At 39.4% G+C, this 15,479-nt stretch overlaps 1 pseudogene; it reads right to left on the bottom strand.

The window, feature by feature from the left end:
* Window positions 1–536: 536 nt before the first annotated feature.
* Window positions 537–15,254, bottom strand: LOC139006128 (splicing factor 3B subunit 6 pseudogene; annotated as a pseudogene).
* Window positions 15,255–15,479: the final 225 nt, after the last annotated feature.

Genomic DNA, 15,479 nt, shown 5'->3' with positions numbered 1-15,479 from the left:
AAAGCGAAGCATTAAAGGATAAGGTCCGAGCTGAAGATAATTCAGCCTGAATACCAGTTTCTTTGCTTACTAGCTATTAAAACTCTCAAAAACCAGGGCCCATTGCTTGTTAACTTCTGTTGCTTTCACCCTAGCAGGCAGGGCAGGATCAGGGAGGGGAGGAGAGATGCAGGCACTTATTCTTCCAGGTCTCCCTGCAAGGCCCTGTTCTCTATAACTACTGCTCCCACTGGCTGGCCCCTCCTTCCCACACCCACACCCACACCCACACCCCTTTGCCCCTTAACACTGAGGGAAGTGTAGCTCACTAAAACTCTACACCTCCGGTGCCTCACTCAATGTTCATTTCGGTTTTTTTGTTTTACAAAAAGCTACAAGTTTACTGACGTAATATAATCTAACACGTATTAAAGTTTCAAGGAGGACATTTCAAATATCAAATAAGAAATCACAAAACTCACTATTATTTCAGAACTGAAAAAGGGTGGTGGTGGTGATGCACGGGTTTCAGCCCAAAATGAACATGCAGAAACCGTTTACTTTGGTAGATCTGTGTTGATGCCATATTTCTCTTTGAGAAACTTCAACTGTTCTTCCTTCTTCTTTGTGTCCCTCTTCCCAAATGCCCTGTTGGTGGCAGAGTGCTCGTCACAAGGTATCTGTTACAGACCTTGAGTCCTGAGGAATCACACCCATTTTTTGCATCAAAGATCTCTTCTTACACCCTAGAACCTGTTCTGGTTTCGGTTGTGTTCTCTACTCTTATTTGATGAATAAGGTTCGCATTTCCCAACTACACATTTCTTCTGCTGTGACTTTGTAGGGAAGATTGTTTATGTACAAAATCTGACTTACTTCAGGTGGAAGTTGAATGTTCACCCTCTTGGATTCTTGCAGTGCCCTCTGGGTGGGCTGATGAGGTACCACAACAAATACCGAATTCCTCCTCCCTCTTCCAGAACCTGCTCAGCTCCTAGTTTAACAGGGCATTAGATGCAGGACATAAACATCTGGGCTCCAGCGGAAGCTGTTATAACACTCAGGTTCATGTGGAGACGTGTTGATGTCTCCTTTGGAAAGGACTTTGAGGCAAAGCCATTTTAGTTTTTTTAAGTAGCCCCTTTTTTACTGCCCATGATTCTTTAAAATCCACAGTTCCTTCATTAAATTACCTTCATTTGAACCAACTGAGTTAAATTAGAGCTGGGCTCCCACCTGATATAGATTTCATGTCTAAAAGAACTGTGGTTTTTCTGTTGGTTGGTTGATAGTCTATACTCAACCAAATTCTATTTACCTTACTTTGTAAGGTCATTGTATATCAAGAAAGGTTCCCTACTTTCTCCAAACCAAAAGTTTCAGAAAAACACATATAACCAGGAAGTAGTCATGAAGAAATAGGACTTTCTTCTAAGGCAGTGGTTCTCAACCTTGGCTGCACATTAGAATCACCTGGGAATCTTTTTAAAATCCTGATTTATGGACCTCATCCTCCGGAAATTCTGTTTCTTTGTTACTAATGTTGTGGCCCCACCCCATAACAAAGAAACAGAATTTCCGGAGGATGAGGTCCATAAATCAGGATTTTAAAAAGATTCCCAGGTGATTCTAATGTGCAGCCAAGGTTGAGAACCACTGTTCTCAGGGGTCAAACCAGTACTGACCATTATTACTAGGGTCATAGATCTCCCAATCGCACTCCAGTGTGTTTGGACATTTTTATCTTGCAGAAATAAAGTTATGTTTTATATTCAGTGACATAATAACATGTCACCTGTTTAATTATACATGATGAATGAAAAATAATCTAGCCTCCACTGACTTCACTATATGCATTACTACATTTTAGACTTGTCAGCAAATTCAATTTATTTACCTTTCAATTTAGTGAAGTTATTTCAAATTTCATAGGTGTGGAAATAATTGAAACATAGACATTAGAAATCTTACTTTAATGTCAAATCTCATTTGAAAACTCATTTACATTGCATGGAAATGAAGACTCTGGTGACCACAATTCTTACTGTTTCCATGCATATTAAGAAATAATATTAAAAAGTAAAAAACAAAAGGATGTGCTCATCAAATTATGGTTTATAATTTCAGGAGGTGACTCTAATATAGCAAAAGGATCAAATATTCAGTCCAGTTCTTTTATCATCTCTATCTCCTGTTATACTAATGCACGTCAGGTAATTTTAAATTAAAAAAAATGTTACAACTTCTCAAGCTCTAATTAATGAGCGGTCTGCTTATAGCTGCTAGAAACATCAAACGTATTATTTCAAAGTCTAGATTTAGAAGAGGAGAGATTATTTTGAACTTGACCTGGGTACTGAGTTAGTAGTCAGCTTTTCTATTCAAATTCTTTCTTTGTCAACCTCCTTCAAAGTCTAATGTAAGTACACATTGGCAGGCTTCCCTCCTGCTTTTAGGTGCATTTCAGATTTTAGCAGGGAGGAAAGAGTCGCTGTTCACATACAGCAACCAGTCTAATGTCAAGTAAAAGAAAAAGTACTTGGGACTTCCAGAGAAGGAGTCACGCTTCAGTTGAGGCCAATGCAGAAGCAGAGCTCCACCATACACATTGCAGCCTGGAATCTGAGAGATTTATATACTAGCATTTCCTGGAATACATCCTTGTAGAGATGCAGGCTGTGCACAGCAGTGCTGGCCATTCTGCTGAGAAGGTAACAATTACGTTATCAAAGATGTCAACAAATTTTCTTGTACTTAAGGGTCTGTCTGATGAAATTAGAATTAGGGAAGATGAAAGAGGTTTTCTTCTTATGCATTAGGTAGAGCAAGCAGTAAAAGAATATGTAATAAAGCCTAGTTTTGCTTATGTACACATTTTTTCCTAGTTTTAAGACTATGACTACATCTAATGCTCTCATGTATAGAGTAGGCCTTCCAACCAAGAGTTGTCAATTAATTGAACATTTCTGGTTGTAAAACTTCAATAGATTTTCTCTTTTCAGTAGGTTCCTGTTTCTGCTTGTACAACATTTCAATGTCTGTTAAATTAAGAATCACAGTCAAATCTTTTTGCTAATTTTCTAGATATCTGATTGAACCAAATAGCTATCACTATGGGTTATAAATCTTGGTATAAGACAACATAAATGGCACCATTTTAAACTCATTGGCAGAATCTGTACAATTTTACCAGTTAAGTCTTGATTAAAATTGAGGGATTTCACATAATCTAGATTTCTGCTTTTAAAAAAATAAAATCAGATCTCACAACACAGGATCTCTATTTCTATGTGAAAATATTTGGCTTGAGATGGGGCCCAGCCACCACTCCATTTTCTTGAAAGACTTTCTTTGCTTTCTGTGACAGTATTCTTTCTTTTCTTCCTGATTCACTGACAGTTTCTTTCCCATAGGGCGATGCTCTACACTGGCCCATGCCAGCCTGGCATCACCCTCCAACTTTAAACATAAGATTTCCTCAACACTGATTTCTAAGTCCTGAAGAGGTTCTTTGTTCTCTTTCTAAATGCACTCCCTAGGAAAATTAATTCACTCATTATATATATATATATATTCAGCAAGCCACAAAGGTATATTCCCAAACCAGTCTGCTAACACCATCTCCCCTGCTCTCTCTCTCTCTCTCTCTCTCCACTTATTTTCCTTGAGTGAATCATACTACTTCCAGTTACCTAGCTTTTGCAAAGCTGATTCCACTAGCTGGAAGATTTTTTCCCCCTGCTTTCTTTCTATCTTTCAAGTAGTTCTCTTAGCTTAGACTTTATTCTTCTAGAAAAACTGCTCTGAACTACAGATAAAAATGTTTATTACTTTCTTTCACAATAGCTTACATGCCCCCCTTTGTAGCACTTATCAGAACATAACAAATTATTTGTGTAATTAATTGCTTAATATTGATCTGAATGTGGTCTATAAAGTACATTCAAATGGGTCCTTTTTGTGCTCTTCACTGTGTCTTTGTATTTAGCACAGTGTTTGACATATAATGTGTTCATATTAAGTGTTTATTGGCTTTGACATAGGTATTAGTGTAAAAGTTATATGAGATCTTTTAATATCCCCTGAGAAATTTTACAAAAACCTCTCTTTCCTAATCAAATGTAAGGAAAGTCCAGGCAATTTTAAATAGATGGGCTGGTAAAGTTATTATGGACTTTGACTAGTAACTGTATTACACTACTTTAAGTTTTTTTTTTTTTTTTTTTTTTTTTTTTTTTTATATATTTTATTGATTTTTTACAGAGAGGAAGGGAGAGGGAACAGAGAGTTAGAAACATCGATGAGAGAGAACCATCGACCAGCTGCCTCCTGCACACTCCCCACTGGGGATGTGCCCGCAACCAAGGCACATGCCCCTGACCGGAATCGAACCTGCGACCCTTCAGTCCACAGGCCGATGCTCTATCCACCGAGCCAAACCGGCTAGGGCTACTTTAAGTTTTTAAAAAATATTTTTTAATGATTTCACAGAGAGGAAGGGAGAGAGAGTTAGAAACATCAATGAGAGAGAAATATTGATCAGCTGTCTCCTCTATGTCACTTCCTGGGATGGAGCCCACAACCAAGGTAATGCTCTTGACCAGAATTGAACCCGGAACCCTTCAGTTTGTAGGCCAATGCTCTATCCACTGAGCCAAACCAGTTAGGGCTGTATTATACTACTTTATGCATGCACATTAGTTTAGTCTGAAAAAAATAAAATTGCATTGTCCTAAAGACTATAGTAGCATGGAATTAACAAGCATTCCAATTCTCTCAGCAATAATTGTGAAGCACTAGTCATTAATAGTTTCTATTAAATTAATAATCATTTTAAATGTTATTGTTCAAAATAAAGAGATTAAGCATATTCCAAATGTACTTAATATTCATCTTTCTATGAAACATTTTTAGGGTAATTCCCACAATATTGTATTGCTTTTTCAACATAAAGTAAATTAAATATGCTAAGAGTTTTGTGACATTATCTTAACAGTGCACATTTTTCATCAAATATGCATGGTCAAGCTAATCAAATGCTCCAAAACATTTATTGCAAGCAATAAGATAAAAATAAGTTTATGCTTACATATAGTTATTTGTTGATAATTGAGAATAACGGATCTGAAGGTTTCTTAGAGAAATAAGGAATAGAGCAAAAACAGCTTGGCATCTTGAAATTATCTGTTGAGCTGAAAGCTGTCATCTCTTTTCTGCTTTTGCTTAAAGACCTGGAACATTAGTATGTTCACATGGCCAAAGACAGATGGCTACCCACACATTCTCCCTAGGCTTAACACTTGTTCTCTTAATACCAACCACCAAGGAATTTGCCCACCATCTGTGGATCTGTGGTCCCTTCCTCACTGTATGAATTTTATGACAAGAGACTAAGTGACTTTAAACTGCACATTCTGGGATGGTTCTTCTTTAGGATACATGCACTACAAATCACCATCTTTACTAGTCAGGATGGGCTACGTTAGGCTTCAATAACAGACACCATCTATTCTCAGTGGCTTAATACAACAAATGTTTATATCTCACTTGCCCTCAGTGTCCAAATAGAGCAGTATAATATTCAGCTCATTGTTCACGCAAAGCCCAAGGCTCATGAAGGCTCCATCTCAGCCCTGGCTACTACAAGCACCACCTGGGAGAAAAAAGAATTTTAAAGCCAATTGCCTACAATTAAATCCTCCTACCAGAAACTGACACACTTCATTTGTGCACATATTTCATTTGCCACAGCAGGTCAATGGCCATGTCTAATTTAAGTGTGAGAGGTAATCTTAAAAGTCTTAAAAAAAATACTTTTTAACAGTTCTTATAATATTGGTTTGAAGTCCTCTAGCTTTTTCTTGTCTGGGAAGCTCTTTATTTATCCCTTGATTCTAAATGACTGTTTTGCTGGGTAGAATAATCTTGGTTGTGGGTCCTTGCTTTTCATCACTGATTATTTTGTGTCAATCCCTTCTGGCCTGCAAAGTTTCTGTTGAGAAATGAGCTGACAGTCTTATGGGAGGTCCCTTGTAGATAACTAACTGCTTTTTTCTTGCTGCTTTTAAGATTCTCTTTTTGCCCTAACTGGTTTGGCTCAATGGATAGAGCCTTGGTCTGCAAACTGAAGGGTCCCAGGTTTGATTCTGGTCAAGGGCATGTACCTTGGTTGAGGGCACATCCCCAGTTGGGGGTGTGCAGGAGGCAGTTGATCAATGTTTCTCTCTCATCATTGTTTCTAATTCTTTATCCTTCTCCTTCCCTCTCTGTAAAAAAAAAAAAACAAAAACAACACAATAAAATATATTTTTTTAAAAGATTCTCTCTTTGTCTTTAACTTTTGGCATTTAGTTATGATGTGTCTTGGTGTAGGGCTCTTTAGGTTCATCTTGTTTTGGACTCTCTGCATTTCCTGGACTTGTATTTTTATTTCCTTCACTAGGTTAGGGGTATTTTCTGTCATTATTTTTTTCACACAGGTTCCAATTTCTTGATTTCTCTCTCTCCTCTCCTTCTGGCACCCCGATTATGCCAATGTTGGTAGTCTTGAAGTTTTTCCAGAGGTTCCTTATACTGCCCTCATTTTTTTTAAGATTCTTTTTCTGTTCTGATTGTTTTCTGCTTTCTTATCTTTAAAATCTCTGATTTAATATTCTGCTTCATCTATTCCACAGTTGATTCCTTATAATGTATTCTTTGTTTCAGTTAGAGTGTCTTCATTTCTGATTGGTTCTTTTTCATGTTTTCTAATTCCAATTTTATGTTTTTATGTTTTGTTGTAGTTCTCACTAAATTCACCTCTCCTCCCCTAAATTCACTGAGCATCCTTATAACTAGTGTTTTGAACTCTGCATCTGGAAGATTGCTTGTCTCCATTTTATTAAGTTCTTTTTCCTGAGTTTTGTTCTATTCTTTTACTTGGAGCATGTTTTCTTGCTTCTCATTTTAGCAGACTTCCTATGTTGGTTTCTCTGTATTAGTAGAATGGCTTTATGTAGTAGGTGTTCCATAGAGTCCAGTGACACAATCTTCCCGATCACCCAAGCTGGGTACTCCAGGTGCACCCCCCTCCTCCATGTAGTCTGTGTACATCCTTCTGTTGTAGTTGAGCCTTGATTGCTGTTGGCATATCAGTGGGATTTGCCCCCGGGCCAATCTACTACAAGTGACCATCGTGGAAGTCCAGTGTTCAAGAGCCCACCTCATGGAGTAGGACTTATTTTAGCGAAGCTCTGATGTCCACTGAGTCCACCCCTTGAGTGTGTCACTTGTGGACATGGTTCTGACACCTCCCAGGAGGTGCAACCAAGGTCACCTGCCACCTGTGTCCTGCCCAAGTCTACCTAGTATGAGCTATAAAGTGATATTCAGATGGCTGCTACTTGTGCTGGACTTTGAGGTGCCCAGGAGAGGCCAAGATGGAAAACAAGACTGGTTGTCACTAGTGCTGGGCCTGGGGACACTTATTGAGAGGTACTGGGCATGGTGAGTCCAGATGCCGCTTGTTTGAGAGATTTTAGAAAGTCTGAAGCAGAAGCCGAGATAAGTCATTTGTATAGAAAAGCCATTAGAAAACAGCTTTTATGAGCCAGAAACTTTGGTGGGGTGGGGTTTCAGGGAATCACCATGGTGAGGCAGATAGTGTTAACCAGGTTGATGGAGACTCAGATATGATCCCTGCCTGCTGACTCTGTGAGGGAAGGGACCAGAAAAGAAACAATGGTGTCATCTAGCACTTCTGTTTAAGGAGAAAGCTGCCCCTCCAGCTCTCACCCTTGTGTCAGACAATTTAGTTCCTCCCATGTGTCCCTGGTGTCTTTCTCGCTGCTGCTCCAGTGCTTGAGTTTAGAGAAACTAAGTCTGAATAAGTTCAAGTGAGGACCTTCAAGAAAAACTTCTGAGACTCCAGCAACCCTCCATCTCTCTCAGCCACATCCCCACTAATTTTTACAGCCAGAAGTTATGGGGACTTCTTTTACTCACACTGAAACCCTGGCCTGGGGGCAGTTGGACAAGGGGGCTGGTATGCAGCTTGGACCCCTTTCATCTCAGGGAGGAAACTCCACCTGAGATATACCTCCAATTTTTATCCTTTAATCCACCACATATGGGTGTGGACCCAGCTCATTCTGTATCTCTACCCCTCCCACTCCTGATGTGGTTTCTTCTTTATATCCTTATTTGTAGGACTTCTGTTCAGCTAGATTTCAGGTGGTTCTGAATGATGGGCGTAGTTTAGTTGTACTTCAAGTATTTACCTATGTCACCAACTTGACTGTAACTCAATAGACTATTTAACAAATACTCACTACTGCATATGGTCAGTGCCTATAATAAATCCCTTATTTTATATTACTCGTTGTGGTTCTTTTTCTCTAGTCTTCTTTCTCAGAGACAAGAGCATGCCTGATGTGTGTTAGGAATTAGGAGTGTGGAAAAACTGGAAGAGATAATAGGGTGAGTAGATGAAAACAGGGATGAGAAAATGATGAGTGCTAGATTGTGTAGAGATTTTGACTGTTTCTTTGAATGAGATGGAAATACATTGGGAGATTTTAGCAGAGAAGTAATATGATTTGACTTCATTTCTAAGGTTCGCTTTAGTTGTGGGGATGGGAATTGACTAAGGAGGCAAAGTAGAGATGGGTAAAATAATACAAATTATGAAAATATTCCAATTATCAGTTTTGAAAGATGGTAGCAGAGAGGTAAGAAATATTCTTGAAAGTAGATCTAACATTATTTATTTATGGATAGGATGAAAGGTGTAAAAGAAAATCAGGAATGATTCTAAAGTCTTGAACTTGATCAACTAGAACTAAGTTGTTGACTTTTACTAAGATGGTGAAGTTTGAAAGGATAGGAATAAAAGGTTTTAGTTTAATTGGAGATACTGGAAATATTCCCTAGAGAGCAATAAAGAGATATTGCAAAGGCCATCAGACACACAAGTCTTAATTTCAGACAAAAGTTTCTGCTGTATGTAACCTTAGGAGCCATTAATGTAGGATTGGTATAAAAAGTCATAATATTGGGTGGGCTCACCAAAGGGATGAGTGTTAAAAGTGATATAGAACTGAGCCTTAAAGCACTCCAAAATTAATATATTAGAAGGGTAAGGAGGAGGCAGATAATGAAATTGAGAAGGAACTAATAAAAGGAATATGATGCCCACAAGCCAAAGGAAGAAATTATCTTAAAAACAGTGTCCAACCCTATGAAATGCCATTGAAAGTAGTTACAGAGGAAATAGAGTCAAGATAGTTGTATGCTATGTTGTTGTTTTTTAAGATGGGAAAATAACAGCATGTTTCCTTGACAATGGAAATGGTCCAAAGAGAGGTCAAAATTGAATGTAAGAAATATTTCTACAGCAATGACCTTGGATAGGCAAATGGGAAATAGAAAGATTAATCTTTGATAATAGACCATTCAGTTCATCCATAATAAGCACAAACGCAATTCAATGGATAGATGTGTTCAAGCCAACTTTTAAGGTGACTTTAATGAAACAGAGGTGAGATGTCTTTACTCAAAAAATCTTCAATAGCTGACAATTTCATATGGAATCATGTGGAATTACTTACATATTCAGTGATTTAAGAATATTTATTGAGTTCATATTTTGCACCAAAGATTTTTCTGGGAACTGGAGATAGACTAAAAACAAGGTCACTACTTATCTAAAAGTGAGAACAAACATAAAAACATTACAAAGCATAGAAAGAACAACTCAGCTTTAATAGGAAAAGCGGGAGTCAAGTTCAGAGAGTACATGCACGTGGCCTATTATTCTTTCATTTTTCATAGACGTGGGATGCAAAAAAGTTTGAAGTCTTCAAGTTATTGATTTGAACCTGACATTCCAGATTCAATCTCACTGAGTCTTTCCTCACATATGCAACTTTAATGACAAAAATCGCAACCACTCCTAGTGCAAAACTACACCAATACTACCATATCCATATATAGGTAATTTTTACATATTCTATGCCCTATTCCCCTATCATAATTTACCAATATTTTAAGATCCTAAATAAATGCCACTCTTCAATACCTTTGTTCTTCAAATAAAATGTATTAACTTAGGGTTTACAGTATATTGTATATGGTTCCACTTATTATTATTTCTTACAAATTAAACTTACTGAATCAATCAATTTTTGAGTACCAAATATTGATCATGTACTAAGCTAGTTTTCTGAGATTACACAAAGAAAAGGCATGTTATCTCTCTTCAAGAAGCTTTTCCATGTCCATCTTCCCCACATACTTGTTAGTGCCTGATTCATCTTTGTATTCCCTATAGTACTTCCCAGGGCATCTTCAACATGCGAGGTATTCAATTAAATGTGTTCAACCAATGGAATCTTATTCAGTTATAAGTAAGAAGGAAATCCTGACATTTATAAAACATGGATGAACTTGAAGGTATTATGCTGAGATAAGTCAGACAGTGAAAGAAAAATACTATATGATTTCACTTATATCTAGAATTTTTTAAAATCCTGAAAACAGAGTTTAGAAGGTGGGAGAAATTGAAGAGATATAGTATAAGGGTACAAACTTATAACTAATGGATAAATAAGACCTGGAGTTCTAGAGATTATAGTCAATAATCCTAATATGTAAAAACCCTGGGTCTGTCACTACTGGAGGCTCCACCAACCGGAAGTCAGTCCTGCAGTCAGCGCTGGGTTTCCATGGTGACCCAGTAATGACTGCTGTGGCTGCAGGCGCAGTGACCCAGCACTGACTGTGAATCAGGCCCAGAGAGAGGCCTAAAGAGAGAAGCAGGGTCTGATCCATAGCCTGTGTGGCAGCTGTTGATCAGCACTTGCCTCTCTCTTTCTCTCCCCGCTGGGCCAGCAGCCACACCTCCATTTCTCTCCAGGCCTTCACCAGGGCTGCTGATCAGCCCCGCCTTTCTGATCAGGCCCTGTTGATAGGCCCAGAGATGCTGACTGGCATAGAAACCAACCAGTCAGAACCAAATCTGGGTCAACTGTGAGGAGCCTATGGCTGCCTAGGAGGCGGAGCTTTTGATACTGACTGGCATAGAAACGGACCAATAAGAACAAAATCTGGGTCAACTGTGAGGAGCCAATGCTGCCTAGAAGGAGGAGGGCTGTTGGGGCCAAGATCAGGCCTGCAGGGGAGGGCAATTGGTGGTGAGATCAGGCCAGCAGGGGAGGGCAGTTGAGAGCAACCAGGCCGGCAAGCAGAGAGATTAGAGGTGATCAGGCAAGGAAGCAGAGAGGTTAAGGGTGATTAGGCAGGCAGGCAGAGAGGTTAGGTGTGATCAGGCAGGCAGGCAGAGGGGTTAGGGGAAATCAGGAAGGCAGGCAGAGGCAGTTAGGGGCGATCAGGCAGGCAGGCAGGTGAGCAGTTAGGAGCCAGCAGTCCCAGATTTCGAGAGGGATGTCCGACTGCTGGTTTAGGCCCTATCCTTGCTGAGGGAACCATCCCTTCCGTGCATGAATTTCGTGCACCAGGCCACTAATATTGTATTATAAACTTCAAGAAACTAGATTACTTGTCCTCACCACATAAAAAAACTGATAATTATTTTTACATGTTAGAGATGTTAGCTAATGCTACAGTGGTAACCATATCTATAATAATAAAAGTGTGACATGCTAATTAGACCCGGCATCCTTCCGGATGGCCTTTCAGATGAAGCCCGGCTGCAAGGGAAGCCTGGGTCCCGGGTGCCATAAGGAAGCTGGTGCTGGCAGCTGGGGGAAAGAAGGCCTACTCTTGCATGAATTTCATGCATTGGGCCTCTATTTTTAATATATAAATGTATCAAATAAAAATGTTGTACACCTTAAAATTGCACAATATTATATGTCAATTATCTTACTGAAATATTTTAAAAATTCAAAATTCTCAATATCTAGAAATGGGGAAAAGGAAGTAAAGAGATAAGCTATGGGCTAGGTATTGTGGAGTTAGATGCTTTTATATAATCCTCTTCATTACACAGTGCTCAAATGAATTTCACCTGTACTTTTATTAGTGCACTGTCTTAAAGGTGGTATTAAATGTTTAGAAGGAAGGTCAAAATACAAACACAAGTCATTCCTGATGATTGCCCTTTAATAAGTAAACATGCTACAGGCATTATAACCTAAATCATAATCCAATTGAACTGATTATAAAGAGTCATAGATAAATAAGCTGTTTTAATAAGCGGTTACTTTTTGCTATCAGAGTTTCTTCCATTAAAGTAAAATAATTAAGACGCTGAATCAGAAGATGACAAAACAACATCTTTTAGAAGAAAACACTGGAGTGTTTGGAAGAAAGTAAGGCAATGTTTTTAATGAACACAAATTACCTTTCAAATTTTTTCACTGTTCAAAGAAAGACCGTTATTTAATTAAAAGGCTTAGCTATAAACATCAGTCACAGTTGCATTCCTTATATGCAAAAAGACTATAAACAGGAGCTATAGTTCTACTTTGGCATTTAGCGCTTTTTGTCTGAGTAGAAGCCATAAAGTGGAGAGGGTCATTTTATTATAAGCAGCCAAGTGAAAACTATTATTTGATTACTATTTGTTAATGAGATATATTGGAAGCTGAGCCAGAGACTGGAAAGGGAAATCCATAAAACCACTCCAAGTCCTCAGTTCTTTGAGGTCACCAGGACTCTGCACCTCAAAGTTGTGCTGCAAATGTGCACAGGCATATTTCCCTGTCACGCCCAGGTGCCACGATGACAGACGCTGCGGAGATACACAGATGGCACTTCAATCTCACCATGATCTCTAGTTATCCTTCATCTATTTTCCTGTTTAACCCATGATGCAGAACGCAGGTCAGCATGCTTTCCATCTCATGGGTGTTTCTGCAACTAGGATAAAAATGTTAATATTTGACCAGCTTTCTATTAGAAAATAATTTTTTTCAAATACTTTTGAATAAGTCAAAGAGTTACCCAGTTTTGAAATATTTATACAGATTAATATTTTATCTACTGAGTGTTGATAATAAAATTGAATCATACCTAAAAGGTTGACATGTCAGCCTCATTAATTCACTATAAAATTATATATAACATATATAGTCAATATATATAATGTATATAAATTCAAACAATATCAATTTAAAATCTCCCCACACTCTGCTTAAAAAAAGAAACTTATTCATGTTTCAAAGATTTTATATGTAATTATGGCCAAAGGAGTCACAAATCTTGACTCATTTCATGTAGTCAATGTATGCGCTAAATTAAATTTCTCTTCTGACATAAAAGTGAAAAACCAAATTGCAACTAACCAACAGAAAATATGCAGACTTAATCTATTTCATTGGTTTTATGTGAAGATTAAAATAAAAATATTTTAATTCAGACATTATTTTATCTGTAATTTCTACTTGTACCACAAGATCAACTTCTCACATGATGCCATTGAACATGTATGAATCTCAATGTGACTTTCTGAATCTGCATTTTTCAAAGTGAACCATAACATTGAAATTGACATATTAAACTTTTGTAATGAATAGGCCTGGGTTTTAATAACAAAATTGAGACTTTTCTAACAACTGGCACAACTAAAAAGTTACAGGAATTTGACTAAATTGTTGCAAAGAAATGGCCCAATCAGTGGAAAGGGGAGATTCAACAAAGCACAGGTAGCAGATAGTTACTGAAAAAAAGTTTCCTCTTGATATTGCAATGAGTTGGAATTCCTTAATAAACTGTTAATAACTATAAAAGCTATAGCTTTACATTGAGACTTTAGATTATCACCAGTTTGCTTAGCTCCATAGCCTATGGGAATCTTAATTTAAATTATACTAATCAAATTAAAAGGAAGAGAAAGGCCACAAATCCGTAGAAAGAAATAAGACACAAAATATCTATCCATTTGTGTCACATTTCTAATAATTATCCTATTTTTGTGTGTGAGTATGGCAAATATGGTGTACAGTTCTTTTTGCTATATCTTGAGAGGTGAATGAGGTTTCTTTGCTAGCAGCAAAAACCTTTCTCTTTCATGTTGAGTCTTAGAATAGCAATCTCTTCAGGGACTGGTTGTCTGAAATCCTCTCTTGCATGACCATTCTGGCTTAACCATAATCCAGTTAAAGCTGAGTCATTGATTGACACCAGGCACTGGGGCAGACAGATGAATTTCTCTGGTTTAAAGTTTAATAGAACATATCTTTTGATCTTTCATTCTGTAAGGAATCTGCAGTTCATTTTCTCCCCCAGGTTTCCTTGGTGCTAGGACTTTGTCACATACAGATCTCATTTTCATGAGTAGAACCTAATGTAGTGAGGTCAATATTGCTAATCTAATATGGCAGTTTATATTCATGGTTGAGGAAGGGTAACTTGATCACTATTATTTCCAAGGCTACTTAATCTATCCTGTAAAAATGTGACATGTGTTCTTCTAAGATCTAAGGACATGATGTCTTATATAAAAACTAGAGGCCTGGTGCACGGATTCGTGCACTGGTGGGGTCCCTTGGAGTAGCCTGTGGGGATCGGACCAAAACCGGCAGTCCAATGCCACCTACATTCCTGCCAGCCACTCCTGCTCATTCTGGCCCAGCTGTGCCTGCCGCCACCACTTGGTAGGCTCGCTGCAGCTCCGCTGCAGTCTCCGGGCTGTGGTGGCCAACCGTGAGCCTTGCGTCTGGTGACCATCTGTCAACTGAGCAGCACTCCTGCTCTGGGGGTGCACTGACCACCAGGGGGTAGCTCCTGCATTGAGCATCTGCCCCTGGTGGTCAGTGTGTGTCATAGCGATTGGTCATTCAGTCTTCAGTCATTCAGTCACTTAAGCTTTTACATATACAGACTAGAGGCCCAGTGCACAAATTTGTGCACAGGTGGGATCCCTCGGGTTGGCCTGCAGAGATCCGGCCCCAGCTCATGCTTCCAGCCTCGCAGCCCCAGCTCATGCCCCCAGCCTTGAAGCCCTGCCACCTACCTGGCACCCTGCCTTGGTCTGGTGCCGCCCCCTCACCTGCTCCACCAGCAGGGTGATCGATCAGGGCCTGGCCCCCCACCTGGCTCCCTCAGTGCCTGGGAGTCAGGCAGTGGCCCTACCCCCTGCCGCTGCCACTGGTCACTGTCTGTGGGGTGATTGGTGGGGCAATTGGGCCCCCGCTCACACCCGCCTTGGCCTGGCACCACCCACTCACCTGCTGCACCATCCCACCAAAGTGCCCCTCTCGTTGGAGCTCATTAGGACCAGTAGCACCTTCACTGCTGCCCACTGCCAGTGCTGCATTGCCGACACCTTCCATGTTCCGCACTGCCCCCTGGTGGTCAGCGCAAATCATAGCGAGCAGTTGAACTCCCCGTCAAATGGCCACCCAAGGAGGCAATTTGAATATTAGGCTTTTATTATATAGGACTAGAGGCCCGGTGCATGAAATTTGTGCACTGGGGGGTGGGGGTCCCTCAGCCCAGCCTGCCCCCTCTCACAGTCCAGGAGCCCTCAGTGGATGTCCTACTGATGGCCACAGTCT

Source organism: Myotis yumanensis, unplaced genomic scaffold (genome assembly GCF_028538775.1).
Source record: "Myotis yumanensis isolate MYYU_CA2020_CCGP unplaced genomic scaffold, mMyoYum1.0.hap1 SCAF_3, whole genome shotgun sequence".
Taxonomy (NCBI): domain Eukaryota; kingdom Metazoa; phylum Chordata; class Mammalia; order Chiroptera; family Vespertilionidae; genus Myotis; species Myotis yumanensis.
Note: the sequence above shows the minus strand (reverse complement) of the source record. Positions and strands in the feature narration are given on the sequence as shown.